The sequence below is a fragment of the Protopterus annectens genome, chromosome 6.part0 (assembly GCF_019279795.1).
Source record: "Protopterus annectens isolate FY-2018-M chromosome 6.part0, PAN1.0, whole genome shotgun sequence".
In the NCBI taxonomy this organism is placed as follows: domain Eukaryota; kingdom Metazoa; phylum Chordata; order Ceratodontiformes; family Protopteridae; genus Protopterus; species Protopterus annectens.
In genome coordinates this window covers 1010499280-1010514279 of record NC_056737.1, presented here as the reverse complement: position 1 = coordinate 1010514279, position 15000 = coordinate 1010499280, and positions in this window count along the sequence as shown.

The window sequence follows — 15000 nt, the reverse complement described above, 5'->3', positions numbered from 1 at the left end:
TATTTTACAGGTGTCGTAATTCATTTTCAGACAAAATAGCTTGTAAGAAAGTATTATAATAAAAGCAAGTGAATATACTGGGTGGATATTCATAGGCATGACACACTCATAATTTCCGATTATTTACAGTTATGAATGGGTGCAATACAGCCCCATGTCAGGGCCACTACATTCATTGCAGAATGTAAGCAGGTTACTGCAGTGTATAACATGGCATGCATAATACTGCTTAGCTGTGGAAATCCTGCCATTACCTGAACAATGTAAGCAGGTCACTGCAGTGTATAACATGGCTTGTATAATACAGCTTACCTCTGGAAATCCTGCCGTTACCTGAACAATGTAAACAGGTCACTGCAGTGTATAACATGGCATGCATAATACAGTTTACCTGCCATTACCTGAAAAATAGTTATGTATGACAAACATGTGCACATCCAGCAGATAACAACATAGGAAGACAAGCATGCCATGTACCATGAAACACCAACGCATGTCTTCATTGCAAAGCAACTGCTATACCACTGTGAAGCTGCCAACATAACACAGCTACTGTGACCTGGAGTGTGCAATATTTAGGTATATATCATGAAACTGATAGACTGGTTGACAGCAATATCAATAATTCCATGGTTATGGTCTTGTATATGTGCCTCACACATGTGAATCACTCACAACTGTAACTCAGCTGTATGTGCAAGTAATGTATTTATGTTAACAGTCTCCAAATAACCTATTTCTATAATTAATATATAGTGAGAAAAAATCAGTAGGAAATATAAAAGCTATATGCAAATGAGATAAACAATGCAACATGGTCATTGTGTGACACAACATGATCAAATATATTGAATGCAATGCAGCACCCGACATAAGATGGACAATCATAAATACAATGGCAGCATGTGACACAATGTTATATCACAGAAACAGTAATGTCTGACTACTAATGAGTGAAGTAATCCCTATCTATGCAAATGCAAAATGCAAACAGTGCAATGCTGCTCACTGATTATGTAAAAGGGAAATATAAATGAAAAAAAGGACTGGCTAGTTATACAACAACTCAGGAAACAAGGGTGCTGCAAGCAAGAAACCACCAGTCTTGTATACAAAAGCTCTATCCATATTGGACTAAAGTACATACCAGAATCCACCAACAGCAATCCAAATACCAAGACAGCAGACCCCCATTCATTATATGAATAAGCAAACTGTGCATGATAGAACAGTCACTGAATGAAACACTCTGCTGCAAAAACAATTATAAATTCATAACTAACTTATATAAAAAACGTCATAATGAAACGAAACACTGTGACAGTTACACATAACTGACTGTCATCAAGGTCGTGATGTACAATTAACAACGTTACCCTCAGCAAACATGCCCTGCTCCTAACTCATTTGCAAACATATTTTATGAAATGCATACTGGTAAGCAAAGGAAATGTATGTCTATTGCAGTTATCTTGCAGATGCATGCTGGGTATTGTTGCATAAACTGTAGCATGCATGGAAACACAAACCAAGCCACTTCTCTAAAAATATTCTAACTTATTCTAGGTAAAATAATGTGAACATGTATAAAACATGCCTCTCTCCCTCCACTGCACCTCCAACCTTTTCATCCACTTGAAGCACAAAGCTACATTCCTTGCTCTGTCCTAATCACATGCAAAATGTATAAAGCATATGACAAATGCTATGTCTGTAGAAAATAACAGTTAAATACAGCAAGCAGCATGTTATATACCTTTTACATTGAATAACAGTACAAAATTCTGCATATTCATGTATAAATGGCAAATAGTAGGTATGTACAAAATAGCAGTTAAATACAGCGAGCAGCAATGTTCTCTACCTTTTCACATTGAATAACCATTCAAGATTCTGTATATTTATTTCTTGCTGTGTTAAACATAACACTTTATAGATTGCAAAACTAATGAAAACAGATTGGATGACCAGAGATTCAAACCTGCAACTCTTAGCTATATTTACACTATAACCCTGCTACTTCTCACTCTAGCTAATCTGTCTTAGCTATGTTATATGATGCAACTGCAGTTAAACCACTCAAAGGTATAGCTGTGTAGGGAAGGGGTAAAAACGTGGATCAGGGCTTCAACATTGCAAGATGGGTAAACTTCAGTCCAACTTACACTATGTGGTGTGCATTTGTAAACCAAAACATGCAAGCATGACTGCGTATCAGCTCAGTAGTCACAACAAAAAAAAACACATCTGTAACATTTCATAGCTCAGACTCAGGAATACTATCACAGAATGCATAGCTGTTCTTAACAGACAACTATACCAGACTCCCTGATCATCACAGACATCAACATTTAGGTTAAGTAGGAGGGCAGGAAATATCTACATAGATTTTATTGTTACATAACAAATTATACATTAGAAATGTCCCAGATATTGAGGATGTCCCTGACTTAGGCTCAAACTGTATATCTGTCTCTCTCACTTCGCCCAAATAACAGTAGGAGTATGGGTGTGAATTGCACTTAATAAATAATGATGTAGGTATACAGCGCATTAACTTTGGCACTGTTATAATATTACACAGTCCTGTATACTCTCACAGGCATGCAGCAGTACTAGTAACATAGAAAATGTGTTCCTGATTGTCATTGATTATTTCTGAATTATTCTGTGATTATGTTAAGATGCATCACTACTTTGTTGAGAGCTATATTACAAGTGTACAGGTGAAGCATCCCTCTGTGGTCAAGGCCTTACACATAAAGCTATAGTAAAAAGGCTGCTATTGCCAGAAAAATTATGGAGAGGAGATCTACATAACATTCTGAAATATAAACATTATAGTCATAAGCATGTAATAAATAACCATAAACATGATCAAGCACCTATCTATATAACTATTTTCAAAATGTTTACACAGACAGACAGATAAAATCTAACAAAAGCTATTGCCTACATGGATGTGAACCCACAGTCAGCAGCGATATATGCTTGCTTAACAGGATGATCTAATAAACAGCACAACACATTCCCTCATAACAAACTGATGTTGGATGTGTGCTTCCATGGTCTTGCAAATAATAGAGGAATATGCAGCCATCTGATGCCTAAATGTCATAGGTCTTCATGCTCCACACAAACTTCCAGACAGCTATAAGTTTTACAATGAACATCTCCTAGACATGCCGACCTGCAGTGGTCTTACGCTAATGTATTTAACAAACAGATATTTAACAAAACTGCGCATTTTCTAAAGTAGAGTTGTCGAATAGTCTGTATGTGTCAGTATTCACACATACCAAAGTAAACTGAGTGATGGTCTTGGAGTGTTATAGATAATGGAGAAATGTGCAAACATCAAAGGACTAGACACTATAGGCATCAGTGAAACATGACCATACTGCTGATGTACTGTATAAACTGGAACACAAACAAGTCTTATGTTTAATAGTATAAACATGAAAAACAATATTAAAGAAATAACTACCATGGCAATCCAACCCATAATTTGTGGGGGGGACAGTCATTAACTTTAGGGATTAAGCAGATGAGCTAATTGACAGAACAACAAAGTAATGAGTTAAAGGAATATTTATGGCATATGGGTCACAGATATATCTGTGATTTCCATAGACTGTACAGATGCATTATGACATTTACTGTAAGCATCCACTGGCTGTCTCCACACTTTGGTGACCCTCTGGTGAAGATCGTCAGTGTCCCTCTGATGCATGTCATCATAGTGGTGGTGAACCTGTTCTCTAGTCTAATAGATTCCAGTGTGACATCGGTGCTCCATCGCAATCTGGTTCCAGGTGTCGATCATTGCAACATTCCATGTTCTTGCTCCCATGAAAGGCTCCACTCCATTATAAACATTCAGCATCTGGATGGTCTCCTTGGTCCAATTAGGTGACAAGATACATCAAAGCCTTTGCATAGTTGCCATGACGACAATAACATTAATACAGCAATCTTCCAAAAATTGTTCACTGAGGTCATACTCAGATTGAAGGAAGCAATAATCTAATTTGCAAATGTATAAAAATCAGATTTTAAATGTGGTACTTATAGGATAGTATCAAATCATTGGAGAATAAGGGGCACATGCTGCATATGGTCCAGTTTAATGAGACTTATTGGGTATTTGCATGGAGTACCTTTCTGTTATATCGACCTAATGGTAAATGCACTGAATTCTGAGAACTTACATGGTTCTGCACAAATGGAATTCCAAACGCTTGTGTGAAGATAGATGAAGGCTGCCAGCCTAGCCAGATAGAATTTTGTAGATAATTGTGTCATTTGTAAATATTAATGTAAGCTACAGGCTTGTTCTCTTAAATATGAAAAGACTGCATTGGATATTGAACTGCAAAAATGTAACAGCAGTGCACTCTGCTGTAAGAAAGCTAAGTCAAGCATTTTATGACCGTCTTTGATGTCAAAATTCGGAGCCGAAATGTCTAGAGGAAGGCATCCTGCCTATTGTTTTAAGACCAGAGTTAATGGCTAGAATTTGCATGTATAAATGTCCTTTATTGCTCTGGTTTCTGACCAGGTGTAAAGAACATAAATGTAGTTCTGTTCTGCAGTTCAATATTCAATGCAGTCTCTTCACATTTAAGAGAACAAGCCTGTGGCTTACATTAATATTTACAAATGACAGAATTATCTACAGAATTCTATCTGGTTTGGCTGGCAGCCTTCGCCTATCTTCACACTTTGAATGTTAATGAACCTCATTGATTATGTATGGTGCAAATGGGGCTTAAAAGCGGTGTGCACACACTCGGTCTTATTTTCAGATATACCTGACTTACAAGTAGCTTCTAAGATAATGTCATACCTTCTGGCATTGCTGTGGTGGGATATATTCCTGTCCTTACAGACCTATCACATTATTACTCATTAGAAATGTATTTGTACAAGCTTAAATCAATGTTTTTAGGGAAATTTGTCTGCAATACAAAAATGTATGTGACTTACTGCAGGTATGTAGGATTGACATGCATGCATACAGGTGGGTACATCTACATCACTTAAAAAGCATAAATTCCACATATGCACTTGGACAGATAAATGGGAAGAGCCCCAGTGAACAGTACATATGGATGCAATAATGAAATATAATGAAATATCCATATATATTGCTGGTATCTGCACATTGTGTAGAATAATAACAGAAAACAACATATTCTGAGAATATCCGTAAGTTGCTATGTAGTATATAGTTGGATGTGAGTTATGGACATTTGATACTTAGTGATACATGTACTATAATACAATATTCAATATGTGTTACTATCTGGTTGCCAAAGTGGTATACTTACAGATAACAAAACTTTCCAATGGTTTCCATTAGCACAGATACTTTTTGATGAGTCATATATTCCTGCTCACATCCCCCATAACTCCCTCTGCATTATAACCTGTTTTCTCTGCCTTGCTTACCTCTAGACCTTACCTCATTTCCATCTCATGTACTTCTGGGAACTTTCTTGATCTCTCCTTTCATAACTCCACTCTGCACTATACCCTATTTTAGCTCTCCTCCTCACTCTCTCTTCTCACTCATCATACTGCAGCTACACCACCTCTTAGCTACCTTCTCTCTGCTTCCCTACTCTCACACTACCACTCCTTACGTTACCCTCCTTTCTTCTTCCACACTTAAGTCTTCCTCTTAGCTACCTTCTCTCTGCCTCCCTACTCTCACTACCACTCCTTACGTTACCCTCCTTTCTTCTTCCACACTTAAGTCTTCCTCTTAGCTACCTTCTCTCTGCCTCCCTACTCTCACACTACCACTCCTTACGTTACCCTCCTTTCTTCTTCCACACTTAAGTCTTCCTCTTAGCTACCTTCTCTCTGCCTCCCTACTCTCACACTACCACTCCTTACGTTACCCTCCTTTCTTCTTCCACACTTAAGTCTTCCTTATCGCCTATCCTACTACAACTCAGACAAAATCTTTGCCTTTACTATTATATTTCCATTGTTTAAACAGATGTATTTGCGAATATTACTAATGTTTTTATTGATTTTCTTCTTTAAGGTTCTACTGTAAACTTGAATTTTTTGTTTGCATTGTATAATGTTTTTATGGAGCTGTTTTGGCTTTTATTGTATAACGTCTTTATGGAGCTTTGCTCCCTGGGACTCCATTGAAAATGGGCTCTTCTCAGCCCAATGGACTATCCTGGTAAACAAACTGCAAATAAATAAATAAAAATAAATAAATATAGTAGTTGTTATCACTGAATTTCATCTCATACAGATGAAATGGGGATATATAGCATTGACTGCTTACTCCTGATTGCTTTGATATAGCTATTCATGCATAGCAGTTCAGGTTACTGTGAATTCTTTTTTCATAGGTTGCTTAGGGTCAGGCTGCATAACATCTTTTGACAGAATATGTTAGCATGTCTCTGACATCTATGCAACATTATTGTTTTACACATATGGTATGAGCAGTATGTGAATGTGAAATGCATGAAAAAGGTTTGCATTGTGTGGTATGATGGTGTTGTGGCTGCCTTTTACTGCTGTGATATCCACTGTAATGTGTTCAAATCTCACATAAAACTGCTACAGATATTCCATGTTATAATGTTGTTCCATGTCTTATGTATTCAGACATTTTTGTCATATCATATATGTTGTTTTATATGTCACACTACTATATGGGACAGGGACTATTTTATATAAGTTTGCAGTGCACAGGAATTCAAACAGGGTAACTTAAAACAAGTGTCAACATAATCATCTCCATATGTGCCCCCCACACATTAATCTAACCCTGTGCATATAACTGCATTTCAGGTGGCAAACAGAGCTATGGGTGACCCATTTCTATGGGTGACCCATTTCTATGGGTGACCCATTTTTATGGGTGACCCATTTCTATGGGTGACACATTTTTATGGGTGACACATTTCTATGGGTGACCCATTTTTATGGGTGACCCATTTCTATGGGTGACACATTTTATGGGTGACACATTTCTATGGGTGACCCATTTCTATGGGTGACCCATTTTCACTACAAGAGAATAAGATTATAATAGTTGCTCTGCACCAACACTGACAGAGACTCCTTGCAGAGGCAGGGAATACAGTTTGGAGGAATGAAGTATGGACTGACCTTACAAACAGGATTAATGCTATGGGAGGTCACAGTAAATCCCAGAAGGCCTGTCACTGATGGCGCTCTGACATGATCCTTCATGAAGCCAACAGGGTATGCCAGTAAAGAAGTTGAGGGATGCTAGCAGTGGTGGCCCGTCACTGACTCCCCCAAATGAGCTGACACAGTTTCTTGCATTTCTGCATACAGCAAGTGGGGGAAAGATGCATAGCTGGAGGTGGGAAAGAAGCAGTTGTGCCAGGCCACACATGTATGCGGCACTTTGAATAACATTGTTGCATATAGAGTACCTCAGTACAGATCATTGTTGCATGCACATTCAATAACATTGTTGCATATTGAGTACCTCAGTACAGATTGTTGTTGCATGCACGTTCAATAACATTGTTGCATATAGAGTACCTCAGTACAGATTATTCTTGCATGCACGTTCAATAACATTGTTGCATATAGAGTACCTCAGTACAGAATGTTGTTGCGTTCACATTCAATAACATTGTTGCATATGGAGTACCTCGGTACAGATTGTTGTTGCATGCATGTTCAATAACATTGTTGCATATAGTGTACCTCAGTACAGATTGTTGTTGCATGCACATTCAATAACATTGTTGCATATAGAGTACCTCAATACAGATTGTTGTTGTGTGCACGTTCAATAACATTGTTGTATATGGAGTACCTTAGTACAGATTATTGTTGCATGCATGTTCAATAACATTGTTGCATACAGAGTACCTCAGTACAGATTGTTGCATGCATGTTCAATAACATTGTTGTATATAGAGTACCTCAGTACAGATTGTTGTTGCGTGCACGTTCAATAACATTGTTGCATACAGAGTATCACAGTACAAATTGTTGTTGTGTGCATATTCAACAACCTTGTTGCATATAGAGTACCTCAGTACAGATTGTTGTTGTGTGCACGTTCACGTATTGTTATTTTTGTGTTGTAGTAGTAAAACTATGTCATGCACATGGCAGTGCACATGCTGATGATGACCAATGTAAATGTAATAATATGTTGTGGTACAACTTCAGTACATACATAACACTATCAGCAAAAGATGTAATGCTGTCTGAATTTATTTGACAGGCCCATCCACTTCTAGATAGCACAGGACATGACAGGTGAGTATCTCTAGATACTGTTAATATGACCATTACCTGTTTTTGCCTCTGCCTGCTGTCATGCCAGTGGTGTATATTGATATTTTGATATATTTTTGACAGTGTAAGCTACAGATACATCTTCTTGAGACATGAGACATGCAGGTGCACCAATGGACCGGCCAGGTATGGTTCCCAACATGTTCATAGGCTGCAGCACTGTGTAACACACTTGTGTTACATGACATTAATGTTGCTGTTTTCATACAAGGGGAAATCTACCCAACATGTGCATAAAACTTCATGTAGATATCACCATATTATATTATTGTGTTGTATATGTCATCATGCCTGACATGTGCATCGTATGTCATCTGTAACACCATATCCTATTATTGTGTTGTATATACCATCATGCTGAGTATCACCATATCCTATTATAGTGTTGTATATGTCATCATGTGAGTCTCACCACATCATATTATCATGTTGTATGTCATCATGTGAGTCTCACCATATCCTATTATCATGTTGTATGTCATCATGCTGCATATCACCATATCCTATCATTGTGTTGTATATTTCATGATGTGAGTCTCACCATATCCTATTATTGTGTTGTACATGTAATCATGCTGAGTATTGCCATATCCTATTATTGTGTTATACATGTAATCATGCTGAGTATTGCCATATACTATTACTGTGTTGTATATGTCATCATGCTGAATATCACCATATCCTATTATAGTGTTGTATATGTCATCATGTGAGTCTCACCATATCCTATCATGTTGTATGTCATCATGTGAGTCTCACCATATCCTATTATCATGTTGTATGTCATCATGTGAGTCTCACTATATCCTATTATCATGTTGTATATGTCACTATGTGAATCTCACCACATCCTATTATCATGTTGTATATGTCATCATGTGAGTCTCACCATATCCTATTATCATGTTGTATATGTCACCATCTGAGTCTCACCGTATCCTATCGTGTTGTACATGTCATTGTGCTGAGTATCACCATATCCTATATCGTGTTGTACATGTCATCATGCTGAGTATCACCATATCCTGTTATCATGTTATACATGTCATCGTGCTGAGTATCACCATATCCTATTATCGTGTTGTACATGTCATCGTGCTGAGTAGCACCATATCCTATTATCATGTTGTACATGTCATCATGCTGTGTATCAGCATATCCTATTATCGTGTTGTATATTTCATCATGTGAGTCTCACTATATATCCTATTACTGTGCTGTATGTGTCATCATGCTGAGTATCACCATATCCTATTATCGTGTTGTACATGTCATCATGCTGAGTATCACCATATCCTGTCATCGTGTTATACATGTCATCGTGCTGAGTATCACCATATCCTATTATTGTGTTGTACATGTCATCGTGCTGAGTATTGCCATACCCTATTATCATGTTGTACATGTCATCATGCTGAGTATCACCATATCCTATTATCGTGTTGTACATGTCATCGTGCTGAGTAGCACCATATCCTATTATCATGTTGTACATGTCATCATGCTGTGTATCAGCATATCCTATTATCGTGTTGTATATTTCATCATGTGAGTCTCACTATATATCCTATTACTGTGCTGTATGTGTCATCATGCTGAGTATCACCATATCCTATTATCGTGTTGTACATGTCATCATGCTGTGTATCACCATATCCTATTATCGTGTTGTACATGTCATCATGCTCTTATGCCTGCTTTCTTGCCTATGTTTGCTTTGTCTGTATTTTCCCACTGCAGGATCTGCATTACAACAGACAAAGTCACCACATGGGGAAGGTGTAACTGATATGCTATTTCCTCTGTTTTCTACATGTCACTGCTGTTACTCCTATTGCTGTCCTCCATTAAGACTGTATCCTTCTACCCCTGTATAGGAGAGCTGCCATCAGCACCTCTGCCGTGACCAACCAGTATCTGTATATATTACCTACTTGTGTTTTATACCTCTGTTGGAGTGGTATCTGCTGCAAGTATGTGTGTACTAATACTGTGTTTATGCCTTTTTTAACCTACAACAGCTGCATTTCAGCTCTCACCTCTGGTGTTGGATTCCCACAAGAACATGTCAGGTGTGTCTTATGTTGTTATTTCTCATACGTGTCATGTATGTTGCATATGTAACATAATTGTCAAGACCTTGTTATATAGATTCTGTGGGCCAAACTCGGACACAACCTCCTGGCAGGTCCTTAGCACCTGTAACATTGTAGTGGTGTAGTTTTGCCATATATTAGTACAGATCTCTAGCATGCGATATATGTGTGTTTACCTGACCTGTGTCATCTGTCTCTTCTTTTTGCATATCCACTGCTTCAGACTCCATCAGACAGTCCACTAATCCCAATGTTGGATCTGATGTGTCTCAGTATACTGTCATTGCCCATTGGCATACAGGGAACAGATTTGGTGCTACAGTCTGGCCCAGATAATGAAAGTCAAGGGGATGGGACTGTAGTCTCAGATGTGGAGGAAAACTTGTCCAGCCATTCTGACAATATGGAGACATCAGACAGTGGACATGATGAGGCCTGTGGACCACAGCACCATGTTGAGTCTGATGCTGATGTTGACACTTCCCATAACATGTTGATACTCTGCTCTTCACAGTAGACATAGGTGTGTCACAGGTGTGTATGAGCATGTGTCAACTTTGTCCTCTTACTCCTACAGGCATATGTATGTTCTCAGCAACATCATGGATCTGACATTCATGCACTTGCCTCTGTTACAGATTGCATTGCACAGCAGCTGTGTGCACTGCATGAAGGACAGGAGTGCAAACACAGTGAGGTGCTGGTGGCATTGGCCACACATAATGACAGCATGTAATCTATTCATGTTCCATTGAAATCCTGGTCATGGCTCTACTGCAGCAATGCCATAGTCTGAGCTGGCTTCTGCTTACCTTGATTGTACTTAGCCAAGTGCCACATGGGAGAGTCAGGCCCTCCTCTCAGAAGACCACCCCTTGCCCATGGGGCATCAATATCTATGCTGCAACATGCACACACATCTGTTGCTGGTCAGTCAGGTGTGGGCCCAGCAGTCATGACTAGACAGTTAATTCACACCCTTGACTCTTCCCTCAGTGTGTCTCCATATGCTGATGTGACAGCATCAGTCCCCACTATGTAGTAAAAAGGGCCACGTTTTTCCATATGTGGAAGGGGCAGACTAGACCACGACAGTCTTCAGTGTGGGTGCCCTGGACTGCATTAGATTAACACTGGCAGTTGATCCACTATGTCCTGCAGTGTCAGGCTCACCCTGTGGTGATAATGAATGCTGTGCAGACCACTGATGAATTCATCTGTTTGTAGTTGTTGTGAGGTCTGATGCTTTCAGAGTCTGTCATGTTTATTGACCAAGGTGACTCCATTCAGTACATGATAATTTTGCCATACTTTCTGTAGAATAACAGGTGTGTTGTACTTTAAGAAGCATTTCCAAGATCTGTGTGTACATATAAGTACCAAGCACGTGTTATCTTCACTGCCATTTTGAAGGTACAGCCAGAGTGTAAACATCCATGTGCATGATAGCTAGTTTATTTGTAAGTTAAATTTACCTAACCTCATTTATGATGTGTTTGTGTATGATAAAGCTGCTTGAACAAGAACCCATGATGCTCGCTTGTTTTATCCTCACCTGATGAGGGACATGCTATCAGAACTGGGATGGCAAAAATTGTTCTTCAGAGCCACACGGTGAAGAGGTTATGGCGAAGGCACACTAAAAGAAGCGAGAGTTCTAGACAGAGCACATGAAGTGAACTTAAAGCTCAATCCTCTGAAGTGAAAATTCAGACTACCAGAAGTTACATATGTAGGTCATTTGTTTACAGGTGTGGGCTTGAGACTAGACCTGTCCAAGCAAGCAGCCATTCATGAGATGCCAGCACCAGATAATGTGCAAGCTCTACAACATTTTCTTGGTATGGTCAATTACTTAGGCAAGTTTATACCAGACTTCAGAGAGTTGACAGCACCTTTGAGAGAGCTCACACATAAAAATGTTACTTAGTCATGGCTAGACTAGCACCAGAAAGCATTTGAAGTTCATACGCAGAAAATTGCTACCCCACCACATTAAGATACTGTGATGTCAAACAAACCAGTAACTCTTTCCTGTAATGCTTCAAAATTTGGTTTATGTGCAGTTATTTTTCAAGAAGGCAAGCCAGTAGCCAACGCATCTAGAACACTTACCCAGACTGAGATGGAATATGCTCAAATTGAGAAAGAACTTTTGGCAATAGTGTTTGCATGTTCCAAGTTCCATGATTACATTTATGGTCAAGATATCCAGATTGAAACTGATCATCAACATTTGGTTACTATTTTAAAGAAGCCTATGCATTCAGATCCAGTGATATTACAAAGAATGATGCTCAAATTGCAAAAGTACAACTTCAAACTTCTTTATCTGGCTAATACCTTATCCAGATTGCCCAGAAATACAACGGAACAGCTTTGTGCGGAGAATTTTGACTTTGATGTCAAAGACATTGATAGAGTACTTTCTTCCTGTTCAGTATGTAATAGTACTAAAGCGCATTTGCAAAGACAGCCACTTCATCTAAGTCAAATACCTGATCTACCTTGGTCAATTGTAGCTACTAACATATTTGACTGGAACAATCAACATTACTTAGTATTGGAAGACTCTTATTCAAACTGGTTCAAAATCGATCTACTACCTAATCTAATTTCTACTCCAACCATTACTAAGTTGAAACACCATTTGTTAGTTCATGGCAGACCACAGAAATTAATATCTGAGAATAATACGCAATTCACCAGTCAATTGTTTCAGAAATTTGCCAGAGAATGGGACTTTGTACATGTTACTAATAGTCCAGAGTATCCACAATTGAATGGATTTGCTGAATGTGCAGTACAGACTGCAACGCAATTACTTAAAAAGTCAAAGCATGATAACACCGATGTCTTTTTGAATTTACTCAATCTCACAAACATACCTCGTGATGATATACTTGGTTCACCTGCTCAGAGACTTCTACCTAGGCAAACCAGAACAACATTGCCTATAAATTCTAATTTATTGAGGCCTAAAGCTAAGAGCAACCAAGCCATCAAAGCCCAGTTATCTAGAAAGCATTCTTTCCAAAAGTCCAGCTATGACAAGTCGAGCAGATTTCTTTGTCCATTGAAAAAAGGAGAGACAGTCAGGATGCAAACAGTGAAAGGTTTTGACCAGATTGGTCAAGTAACGAGTATTTGTGCAGAGCCAAGATCCTATTTTGTTAAATCTGAGGGTGTGGAGTACAGGAAAAATCACAGATATCTTCTATCTGCAGGAGAGCCAATATCGCAGCATCATAGCTGTGATAAAGACTCTAACTCTCAGAGCAATCCAGATGTTATTCCTGTTCCAGAACATGTCTTGACTCCTAACACTGTTCCCCCAAATGATTCCAGTTTTCCTAATATTGAACAGTCAGCAGAGACAACCCCAGTTGCTAAAGCAGATCCCAAATTTTATGTCACACCATATGGGCACATTTCAAAGCCTAGTGTGAAATACACAGCAACTTGGACATAGTTGTATATATGTATCTAGCTTTGTATAGTTGCATGAGGAAAATAATTTCTATGTAAATTGCATATTCATTACTATCAGTGACAATCTCTAACTCATTTTCTCAAAGAGAGAGGATGTAGAATAACAGGTGTGCTGTATCTTTAAGAAGCATTTCCAAGATCTGCGTGTGCATATAAGTACCAAGCACTTGTTAGCTTCAGTGCCATTTTGAAGGTGCAGCCAGAGTGTTAACATCCATGTGAATAATAGCTAGTCTGTTTATAAGTTACTTAACCTCATTTATGATGTGTTTAGATACAATAAAGCTGGCTGAACAAGAACCCACGATGCTCGCGTGTTTTATCCTGACCTGGCAAGCGATAGTTTCCATTGTTAAATGTTACTAATGATATCGATAACAGTTCTGCACTATGTCCTGACTTGTTTTCCTGTTTGCATCATTTGATATAGAGAGATAGAGATTGGGTTCACAGAAGTATGTCCTGTATTGTCTGCCATACACACACATACTCCAGGATAAGTCTGTATGCATACCTGTGTCACTTGTGGCCTGAGCTGATGGTCCCTGTCATGATAGCTTTGTATATGTTCATACTGTTATAAGTTATAATCATGCTGGTATGTCAGTGGTCAGTGTAAACATCTACTGGGTAATTCCATTAGATACAATCTGTGCTGCTGTCATGGGGCAACACCTGAACATCAATGTTTAATCAGTGCACTTCTGTACATGTGGCTTGCCGTGACTCAAAGGTATGTGTCAGAAGTTGACATGTTGCCTGAGCCTGGACTTGTGGTCACATCCTCCATTACCTATGCCTGTTTCTTCTGCTCCCTGTGTCCTCCTGCTCTTCCTCTGATAGCTGTAAAATGTCATCTTCAGACATCTCGGGTTCTTGAGGTAGGTCACCCACACCTGCAGCAGGAAGACTACCATGTGCTGTTGTTAACATATTGTGTAGCACAGCGCACACAGTAATCATCTGTGCTGCCTTTTCAGGTGCATGTTTTAGTGCACCCCCAGATGTGTCCAGACATTGGACCTGGGCTTTCATTACACTAAACATATGCTCTGTGGTGTTTCTTTTCATGATGCACACTCTATTC